Here is a 10365-nt window from a genome sequence, read left to right as displayed (position 1 = left end):
ACATTTTACTATCAGAGATCTCATAGAGTGAATGGTGCTCTTGTGAGATTGGATCAAGACCTTCAAAATATGCAAGGCAATCCTTTAGTGCACATTGATGTGTGGATGAATGAAGAACTTCAAACCACTCTATCTATTGGTGGAGAGTGTAATCTTCTACAACTTCGACAAGATTTGATAAATGAAGATGAAGTTGATCTTCCCCAAGATTTTTTATTTCAGATCAATGGTAGACAAGTAAGTAGCTCCATCAAAACGACAGGTTTACATGAAACGTAAACATTTTTTACTAACAAAATCCTTTATCTTGACAGGTATCCAAGAGAAGAGAGAAGTGTATGAAGTGCAAGGACATATATTTAAACGTAGTCTTTATAATTATCACTTAAGTACAAAAATTCAAATACGGAGAAGGTAAAGACAAGGTCTTAGTCTAAAGCAAGATTTTTTAATACAAAAAGTACTTCAAATACATTTATTGTGTTTCAGATACATTGTCACTTTCAATCTCTTTTGGTCCTTTCATGAAGTGCTTACTACTAATGGTTCTGGCATTGGCGACTTCTTTATGTCTCCGTCTTCAACAAATTATTCTACATGAGGGTCAATCGGCGGATCTTTTTTGTGAACCTCTTCTTTTTGTGATGGCGATTCTTCTGCGAGACGATCTTCATCTTCAAACCACTCCATCTCTTTGAAAAACTTTGATAGGTCATCATCTGTGGCCTCTCTTCTATAAAACTCTAGCTTTTCCTTTGAGCAAGCTTTGCAGTTACTCCAACTATTCGCATTGAAATTATCTATCATGCTTTCAATTTTCTTGATGCGAAAGTGTGCTACATCAAGCTCTGTGTATGTTGTAATAGAAAGCTACAATACAAAAACAATTTTGTGAGTCAAAGCAACTGTATTATTTGTGCATTAATTGTTATAAAGAAATAGACTTGAGAGGTCTCGTTTTTGTAAACATGATCCAACATGGCTTTGGCATTATACAGCAAATACCATCCACACTTATGATTGTCCTTTTGTTGTGGTACCTGTCAACCGAAATAATTCATAAGACAAAAGAAACTTACAAAAACAACAAGAGCTTAGTACAAGAAAGAGAACTCAAACCTGAATCTTTCGATGTATAACCTCTTTAAAAATATTGCCCAAAGCATGGAATCTTTCAATGTTTGCAAGTAAGATGTTGACGTGATTGTTGAAACAGTTCATAATACTTCAAATCTTTTTGCTTAATACCTTTTGTAAGGACTTAAAATTTCTTACCCTTTGATATCCAGGTGTGTTGTTTTCTCAATAGAATTCAGATAAAGAACTACTTTTTCTTGCATGTCTAGCATGACAAGACTCCAATGGTTCCTATAAAAAAGATGAACAAAGTTAAATTTCACAATTGAAAACACTTGTTATAGTACACAACAATGATTTACCTTGAGATATATGGAAAAATAATAGTTCTCACACTTGGATTGCAATGGGTAAACCAAGCTATAAGCTCTTGGGGAGGCTTTCTTTCATCTAAATGACAAGAGATTTGACAGTCAATTATAAACACCTCATCTTGTGCGCCCTCAGGCGTCCTCAGGAAGTTCTTCTTTGATCATGCTGCAATTGAACACTTAAGTTAGTATCATAAAAGCAATGGGTGAGAGGAGCTCTTTATTAAAAACAGAAAAAAATATTACCTTAGAAAAATCATGACAAGGGTATCAGAGATGTCATTGTCAAAGCTCTTCAGTATTTGGACATCTTGAGCTTCCAAAGGGACAAAGGCAACATGGTTATCACCTTTCATTAAGACTTCGACCTTTGGACCAAGAGCATTTAAAGTCTTTAAAACCTTTTCTTCTCTTTGCAAAATCTCCAATTGTTGAGCCTTTCTCTTTAACTCTTCATGGTCATCCTGTTTTAATTTGAGCCTCTCAATTCTGTCTTGATTCAGCCTGGTATCTCTACTATGTCTGTCTTTTTCAGTCACTTCTTCTACTTTCAACTCTTTGGGCCTTCTTGCAGGAGGAATCAAAAGAATGTCTTTCATTTTTTTATCTACAAATGATGGCATATATCTAAATTGCTCGTAACGGTGTCTAAGCATGCTTAAGCTTGTCATGTCTTTAGGGATAATTGTAACTCTATGAGCATGTGCTGCAAGAATGAAAGTGTCATTAAAATATTCAATAAGATAATCTTCACAAGCCTCTTGAAGACATGCAACAGCTGTAGCCATCCATCTTGTCCCACTTTTACACATTTCGTTATCTCTCGCACTATCCTGACAAATGGTGCTTTAGGAATGCAATTTGTGGTTGCATCTTGTGCTTTTCTGATTTGTCTTAGAACACCTAGATTTTGTGAAACCCTTCGTCTCCTTGGTAAATTTACGCTTACACTAGAACTTGGTCTATTGGTCTCTTGGGATGAACTAACACCACTTGGTCCAGTAAGCACTTCTGAAGTTGTTCTAGTGCTTGAGGGTTGAGAAACACGGCCGCCACGACTTTTCTTTGCGGTTGGTTTTGTTCTTGCCATTTTCTTTTTTGAAGAGTACCTTTATCACAATAGTGAATTGGTTTAATACCACAAGATTATCTCTCTCTCTCTCTATGTATGTATGTCTGTGTGTGTACTTCAACTTAGATGTACATGAAATGCCATACACACTAATAGTATATACTTGTAAGTCCTTAATAGCATTTCAATTATATGCCAGTGAGACATAACTCTCTCTCTCTTTCTCTATGTATGTGTGTGTACTTCCACTTAGATGTACATGAAATGCTATACACACTAATAAAATATAGTTGTGAGGGCTTACTAGTATTTCAAATATATGTCAGTGAAACATAAACACACACATAAATCTCTCTCTCTCTCTCTCTCTCTCTCTCTCTCTCTCTCTCTCTCTCTCTATCTATCTATATATATATATATATATATGTGTGTGTGTGTGTGTGTGTGTGTGTGTGTGTGTGTGTGTGTGTGTATAAACATACCCAATTTATAAAAAAACAGTGTGTATACACACACACACACACACACACACATGTGCATACATAGATAAGTCAAGAGGTTGTATTTATCTAATCTATTTGTCTAGCTATAATATATAATATGTATCATATAACCATCTTATTTATCTAACTATCATATATAATACTGGATAATATAAATCATATATGTGTTTGTTGGGTAGGGGTCCCAATTCATTTTAGAAACTTCTTGCGAAGGGGGAACCAGCAAGAAAAGGAGAGGAGGAATAGGTAAGTGCATGTAATATCTATATCTATATTACAGAGAGAGGGGTGGCCCTCCACGTGGCTGCAAATGCCTGTAGCCAGGGCCTTCCCCTCCCTTTGGCGCTCCCATTACCCCCAACCTTATTCTAGCCAGCAGCCCACATGGCACATGGAGTAGCCAGCGAGCATGCCACGTGCTGCAAGTGGTGAAGGCATCAGGGAGCACGCCTAGAGCTGCGAGTAGAGGCCTGAGTGCAGGTACAAAAGTGCATTAAAAGTGATCTTAAGCTGCGGGTAAAGTTCATACAAAAGGCATGTGGCTGCCTCGCAACCCAAGAGTTGGCTCCCCGCAACTCGAGAGTAGCTTCCAACCTCATCCTTCCTCTCTCCTCTCTATATAGACCCCCTGCAACGTCATTCTTTGGCATTCTCTCCAAATCCATCCGGAGCTGAAGGGAACTCCATTCAAAGCTGAAGGGAACTCCATTCGGCGCTGAAGGAGATCCATCCTTCGAGGAACTACAATCTAGAGAGAGAGAGATTCACGTGTTGTTGAAAAGATTCGTCTGTTCTTTGTGTTGATCTCCATGAAGGCCGATCCTTTGACGCTAATTCTCCTCCTCTCTCTATCTCTCTGCTATCTCACGGAGTGGTTGAAATCATTTACCCTTTGCTTTTACTTCCTCTCTTTCAATTCCTTGGAAGCATGTGCAAAGGTCATGGGCGTCTCGCTCTCTCTCTCTCTCTCTCTCTCTCTCTCTCTCTCTCTCTCTCTCTCTCTCTCTCTCTCTCTCTCTCTCTCTCTCTCTCTCTCTCTCTCTCTCTCTCTATTTTGGAAGACTCAAGTCTGCATGCACTCACTCTCTCTCTCTCTCACTCTCATACACACACACCCCTAATTTCACCAGATCCGTCGAAGCCTTTCATGATTTCCACCTTGCAGGCCTGTATTGGGCGTTTTTTGGCATTGTTGAGCAATGGCCTACATGTATATCAAATGGTGAGGGTGCGCATGACACACACACACACACACACACACACACACACACACACACACACACACACACACACACACACACACGTGTGGTGCCTATTGAAGAGCCATTGAGGTGGCACGAAGGGGGGGCAAGCAAAGTTTTTCTTGATTTGGCTCAGGCAGAAGGGCAACGCCACGAGATCATGAAGCAACCATGGATGAGGGGCACTGAGGGGGCATTGCATGTAGATTTTGTGGCATATAATAAACCATTCTTACCCTCATCTTGCAACTTGCCACTCCATGCCTACAGGGATTAAACCCTCTCCTTAACAATTCATAGAAGGCCCTCTTTGATACAAATTATAAAAGGAAATAACATATAAAACATTATCGATGTTGCTTGCAAGCACCGAAATAGTGACATAGTTGTTGGGCATGGTGGCCCACATGCATAGATGCAGAGAAGTGAAAGTGATGGAAATTAGTAAATGCTAAATGATATGTATTGGGTAATTGTTTGCAACCATGGGATGAAAGGTTTGTCTTCACCCCATCCCTTTCATCTCCTTAACATGGCACCCCTCCCTTGAACATGGGCTATGGAAGCACTACCCCTATGGAAATGATAGTGTTGGCTTCCGCCCGTGTAGGCCTTGCTACTGATGCATCATTGCTTGGCAGGCACAACCTATGCCTATATTGTTGCCTTGAGTTGTGATACATTTTGTAGAGGTTCTATCAGCCACTACATCCCCCCATCCCTATGGCTTGATAGTGTGGAATCTTGGCAGATGGAGTTAATAAACCTGACAAGCTACTAGTATGAATCTAGTATATTATGCGAGTAGGGGTTCCTAGGTTTTCTTTATTAAAAAATAGTCAGAACCTTAGCATCCAAGACTTTAAGAAAGGGTTTTTTCAATGCAATAACAAAGTGTAACCACGATTGTAGTCGGTCCAAAAATACAATAAGAATTATTGTTTGTAAACAGTAATTGTGATATCAACTTATTGTGTATGAGAGAGGATATGGGGGAAGAAAACCAACACACGTCCTCATAATTAACTCATTGGATACACCTAAAATGCTCAAAGAATGAATTCAATTGTGTTGGAGGTCACTTTCAAGCATTTCAAGTACATCTCTAGCATCAATAGTTTAAGTGCACTTGAATCGCGTTCTATAGTATTCATTTAGTTTGCATTGACTACTACGCGTTTCAAGTGCACACACATACCCACATATACACACATATATTAATCTACATAATACATACATGCATGTATATAGTTGAATTGTGTGTGTGTGTGTGTGTGTGTGTGTGTGTGTGTGTGTGTGTGTGTGCGTGCGAGAGAGAGAGAGAGAGAGAGAGAGAGAGAGAGAATCTTTGCCCAAAGGTTATGGTTGATTTGAAAAGAGAGAGAGAGAGAGAGAGAATCTTTGCCCAAAGGTTATGGCTGATTTGAAAAGAAAACGTGACTCTCAAACTGATGGTATCTCATCTATTTATGACGATTTGGAAACATCTACTCAGAATACAGATGACATAGGTATATTATACATCGATAATTCAAGAGAGGTTTTTTGTAATTGCATTATGACCTCGCTCTTCTAATATAGACATTTGTTATTACAGATAAAAACAATCCCGAGATTCTATTGCAAGAATTTCTATATGATTGTGGAGCCATGGAATCATATGATTCATTTTATACAATGTTTAATACTCCTTTTGAACTTGAAGAAACTCTTATTTTTCACAAAGAAGCTTTACAGGAGTACCACAAAGAGTTTGATCAATTGGTGGATTCAAGAATGGTACTATACCTTGATGAAGAATATATTCACACTATAGATTTGGTTCAAAAGAATCCATCACAATCCTCTAGGATTAACAAAAAGTATTCCGCCTTATCAGAAAATGTCAAACTAAATCTTCCAAAGTGTCCAAAGTGCAAACACAAATGTAGACTATTAAAGAAAAGTGTGGGGTTTATTGTGTTTTTGTTCTTGAGAGATAGTGATGATGAAGAAGCAGAAAGGGATGACAGTAACTCTAAATCAAGTGAAGTGATCAAAGATGAACAAGACAATGAAGAAGTTCTTGATGTAGAAAAAGAGTGGCAAGAAGTTGAGAGTCTTCAACTTTCTAGGATTCGAGAAGACAATATCGCATTGGAGAAGTCTTTGTACCCTACTTTTAAAGGAAAATTTCCCTTGCCTATTCTACCATGCTTTCCTCTTGGCCATGAAGAATATATAATGCTTTCAGATATCCAAAGGTCATTTGGTTTACGAGAGGATGAATTGTATGCTATTTTGGCACAACACTTGAACTATAATGTTGGAACCGATGAAGAGCCAGTTAAATACAAAGATTTTGTAGAAAAAGATCCTCTTTTAGGCAAGTTGGATGTTTGCTTTGAGCCTCATAAAGCATTGGAGATTTGTTTCAATGAAGCTCTTCAGTATAAAGAGCCTACCGAAGAAGAGTTTCTCAAGGCACAAGAGAATATAACAGATCCTCATCTTTCAGAAGCGGATAGTGAAAATGAAGATGAACAAGATAAAGATGTACCAATCATTCAGGAGCCAGATCTCAAAAAATGAAATGTTGGTTCGATAAATCTTTGGAAGGAAAATCAACTTGTGTCAGATGAGAACATTACGGTAAGCACTTTATTTGTATAAGCTAAAGTTTTTTTTTTTTTGCTTTCAATGTTTCTAATGATTAATAGATTTTATATGTTTGTAGATTCAACCACCAAAAGATGAGTTCTTAAGACGGTCATCTAGAGTCGTTGATCTTACCAAAGATGCTGCTCTGAAGCACTACATTAAGTACCTTGCTTGTCCTGATTTAGTTATTTTTCACATGAAGTACTCCTTTGATGGTTATATACCTCTATTTGTATACAAGACATTGTCAAAGTATCTTGGTGGCTATGTTCTTCATCCAAATGCTACCAAAGTAAGCCTTTTGGAGAAAGAGTGTGCTATCAATGTTTTTGGATATGGTCATGCAATGCAAAGATCACTTGCAGGAAGTTACTTAGCATATACTGGATATGCTCTTGCAAAGGGAATTAAACATTATAGAGAGCTTTCTCCTTTCGGGAAACGATTTCTACTTCGACACGATGATTTGAAGCAGGTTGAATACAAAATCAAAGAGGGCACTTCAAGTTTAGATCAAGAAGATGTTGAAGACATTGAAGATATCATTTGAAAATAGATTTGTATTAAGTATACACTTTTATAGAATGTTTTCTGGATCTTGAGGTAGAACCCAAACTTTTTTATCCCTCACTCTCTTCGATCTCCACTGATGTAAGGTTGCTTCTGCAGTAGAATCCTTCCAGCTCTGTCGTCTTTGAATTTGTTTGGATATCTTTATTGCAAGAGCTTGTTTTTTGTTTTTAGAAATTTTCTTCTCCCTTATTCGTAGCAAGACTCTTCTATAGAACCAAAAAAATACTTCTTTTAAGCTATTCGCTCTGTTTTTTCCTCAGCCATGTTGAGTGTGTCGAAAGTATGCTCCACGAGCTTGATAATGGAATTTTTCCATTCCTTGAGTGGACCATATTGCAGGACATCCATATTGCTTTGTGAACCAGGGCATATGATCGTGTAAAATATGTTGCATGTCATAAAAATTATATTTATACAAATCAAATAGGTTGTAAGAAGAAAAGTATGAATTACCATGTAGTGGGTAATGCTTTGAGTACTCCATGCATGTTGCATACTTTTACCAAAATCTTGAAGGGCTAGATTTAATTTCATGTTGTCGTTGTCTATCCATTCTTTCTTGTCAAGTAAGCAGAAAACCTCATCTAGAGCCATCCACACTTTTGCTTTGTGATTCCAAGCCTTTCCATTATCAGCATGGTCTTTAATAGCATTATGAAGCTTCTTCCACTGCTCATACTTTACCGTTGAGCAATTATGACTCTTGTTGATTTTGCCCAATTCACCATGAAATGACAAAAACCTACGAGCTTTCACACCTCCAAGTGAAGGTTTTACCGGAACTTCATGTGATGATGTTGAACGCTTTTGACAAGCAATTATCTTTACTTTACCTCCGTGGAGCCCCATCTCTGATAGTATTTTCTCTATCTTTTCAATTGCTTTTCTTGACTCAGTCTTTGGCTTCAACTTCCATGCATATTCAATGTATAAATATACAAGCTTCTCAACAATCTTGCACAATGCATGCAATATACATATATGGACATGCGAAAGTGGAATATCAAGAATGGCGCGGAAGTTAGGATCCTCATTAGCTCTAGAGGGTTTTCGATTGTGCTGCTTCAAGCTCAAAGAGTGAGCTTCGTTCATACAATATAGACAAGGTGATTTAGAGCTAGCACCTTTTGCAATGTTATACATGCACTTGAGTGTCTTGAGATCACCAGCAAGATGCCACTCTACTTGGAAGCTTCCAATATCTTCAACATGAAGAAGTTCTCCATTTTTTTGTCTACAAATGACATCAGGAATATCTGTTTGGTGAAATGTCCAGTACAAAATGCCATGATCTTCTTTGTCAACCTGCATAAATGACTTTTTGTTACTAACATTACTTGATACATTAACTAGAGAAAGCTTAAAAGTTCGTATACCTCAAAAGCTCCTAGCCACCATATATCATTCTCTGATTGTACACTGAAGCTATCATCGTTGTTCACAAGATTTTTTGCTACTCCTTGAAGTGCTCTATTCATCAGAGTTATGGTGACACGTTCTGTCTTTTTTTGCTTCAATATCTCACATTCATCTAGCTTAAGCACAAAGATTAGTTTTCCTTGTACCTCCTCGCTTGTCACATTATAAAATTTGACCATTTTCTTCTGAAGATTTTGCAAATTGAAAAAAATATTAGACGATTCATTAAAGTGTACCACTCATCCCGCATTTCTAAATTCTTGGTTGATGAAATATGAATCACCCAAGTATTGTGAAACTTCAGTGTTGAGACCTTGTCGTGCTTGACATACATGAGCTGGTATAGGTAAGAGAGAAGATGAGACCTTTTTATCTTTGAGCTGACTCTTTACTGATTTAAAGATGCATGAATATCCTTTTTGACTAATGCCACAATTATCTATGACACTTTGAACATCTAAAGTATCAATGGTTGTGCTTTGTAGAAAATCACTGATTATATCCTGCTTTATCTTCTTGAACTTTGAGGCCTCCAAAATCTCTTTTGCAAGATGAGGTGCAATCAAAGAGGAATATGAAGATTTGGCCATTTGAGGATCAATATTTTCCTTTTCAGGATGAAGCATGCCTCTGCAAAAACATATTTTTGATTAGCTAATAATCAATACTTTGTTACAACAAGAATATGTATTAAAAAGGCATACCTTATTGCTCGAATCCTGCGCTTAAGACCTCCACTTCCAGCTTTGAGGGTTTCAATGTTGGAAACACTTCTACATCTTTGACGAAGACCAAGTGGAGTGGTTTTTATTCTCGTCCTTCTCACCTCCTTTTCAAGCTCAGCAATGGTTTCTTTGGAGGATAATATTTTGTTCTTCAAAAGTGTTTGTTCTTGCAAAAGCTTACTGTTTTGCATCGATAAATTGAACAAAGATACTTGTTGCTGCTTCAATATCTCTAGATTTATCATTGCTTGTTGTGTATTCTTCATCACCAAGTTATTGCAGTAACCCAAGAGACCATGAGACCCATCCCCAACAAAATGTAATAGAGATGTAAGATTATTAAACGGAGGAGTAGACATAGCAAGGGGATCCATAGGATAAAGTGTTCCATCACACCAAAGATCAAGATGTTTATGGTTAGTATGTCTCAAGTGATCCATATGCAGCTTAGTAAGTGTGAAAGATCTATTCCTTTTTTGAATGGGCTCATAATTTGTGTCTATGTCTATATGAAGATGGTATTTACGCTTAAGAAGTAAAGAAGATTGGCTGTTAGATTGTGCATTCTCCATAATCAAGGATTGTTCAGCAAAATGGTTGATCTTTGTAAAAGTTTCTCATAGAAATAGATTGGTGCTGCTGCCAATTTTTTTTTAGCTCAAATGAGTTTGAACTTTCCCTCTCTTATTTCAAAGTAGAACGTCTATTTAGATCTTGTAAGATCCTTCAAGGCACAAACTTTTA

General features: G+C 37.5%; 3 pseudogenes; 1 reads left to right on the top strand and 2 right to left on the bottom strand.

Moving 5' to 3' along the window:
• Positions 1–522: 522 nt before the first annotated feature.
• On the bottom strand, positions 523–2538 carry LOC147461683 (uncharacterized; annotated as a pseudogene).
• Positions 2539–6487: 3949 nt separating this feature from the next.
• Positions 6488–7454, top strand: LOC147461682 (uncharacterized; annotated as a pseudogene).
• A 254-nt stretch (positions 7455–7708) lies between these two features.
• Positions 7709–9995, bottom strand: LOC147461681 (uncharacterized; annotated as a pseudogene).
• Positions 9996–10365: the final 370 nt, after the last annotated feature.

Source organism: Adiantum capillus-veneris, chromosome 3 (assembly GCF_014529385.1).
Source record: "Adiantum capillus-veneris isolate H3 chromosome 3, ASM1452938v2, whole genome shotgun sequence".
Lineage (NCBI taxonomy): Eukaryota > Viridiplantae > Streptophyta > Polypodiopsida > Polypodiales > Pteridaceae > Adiantum > Adiantum capillus-veneris.
The sequence above is the reverse complement of the archived record's forward strand: the minus strand, read 5'-3'. Positions and strand labels throughout refer to the sequence as shown.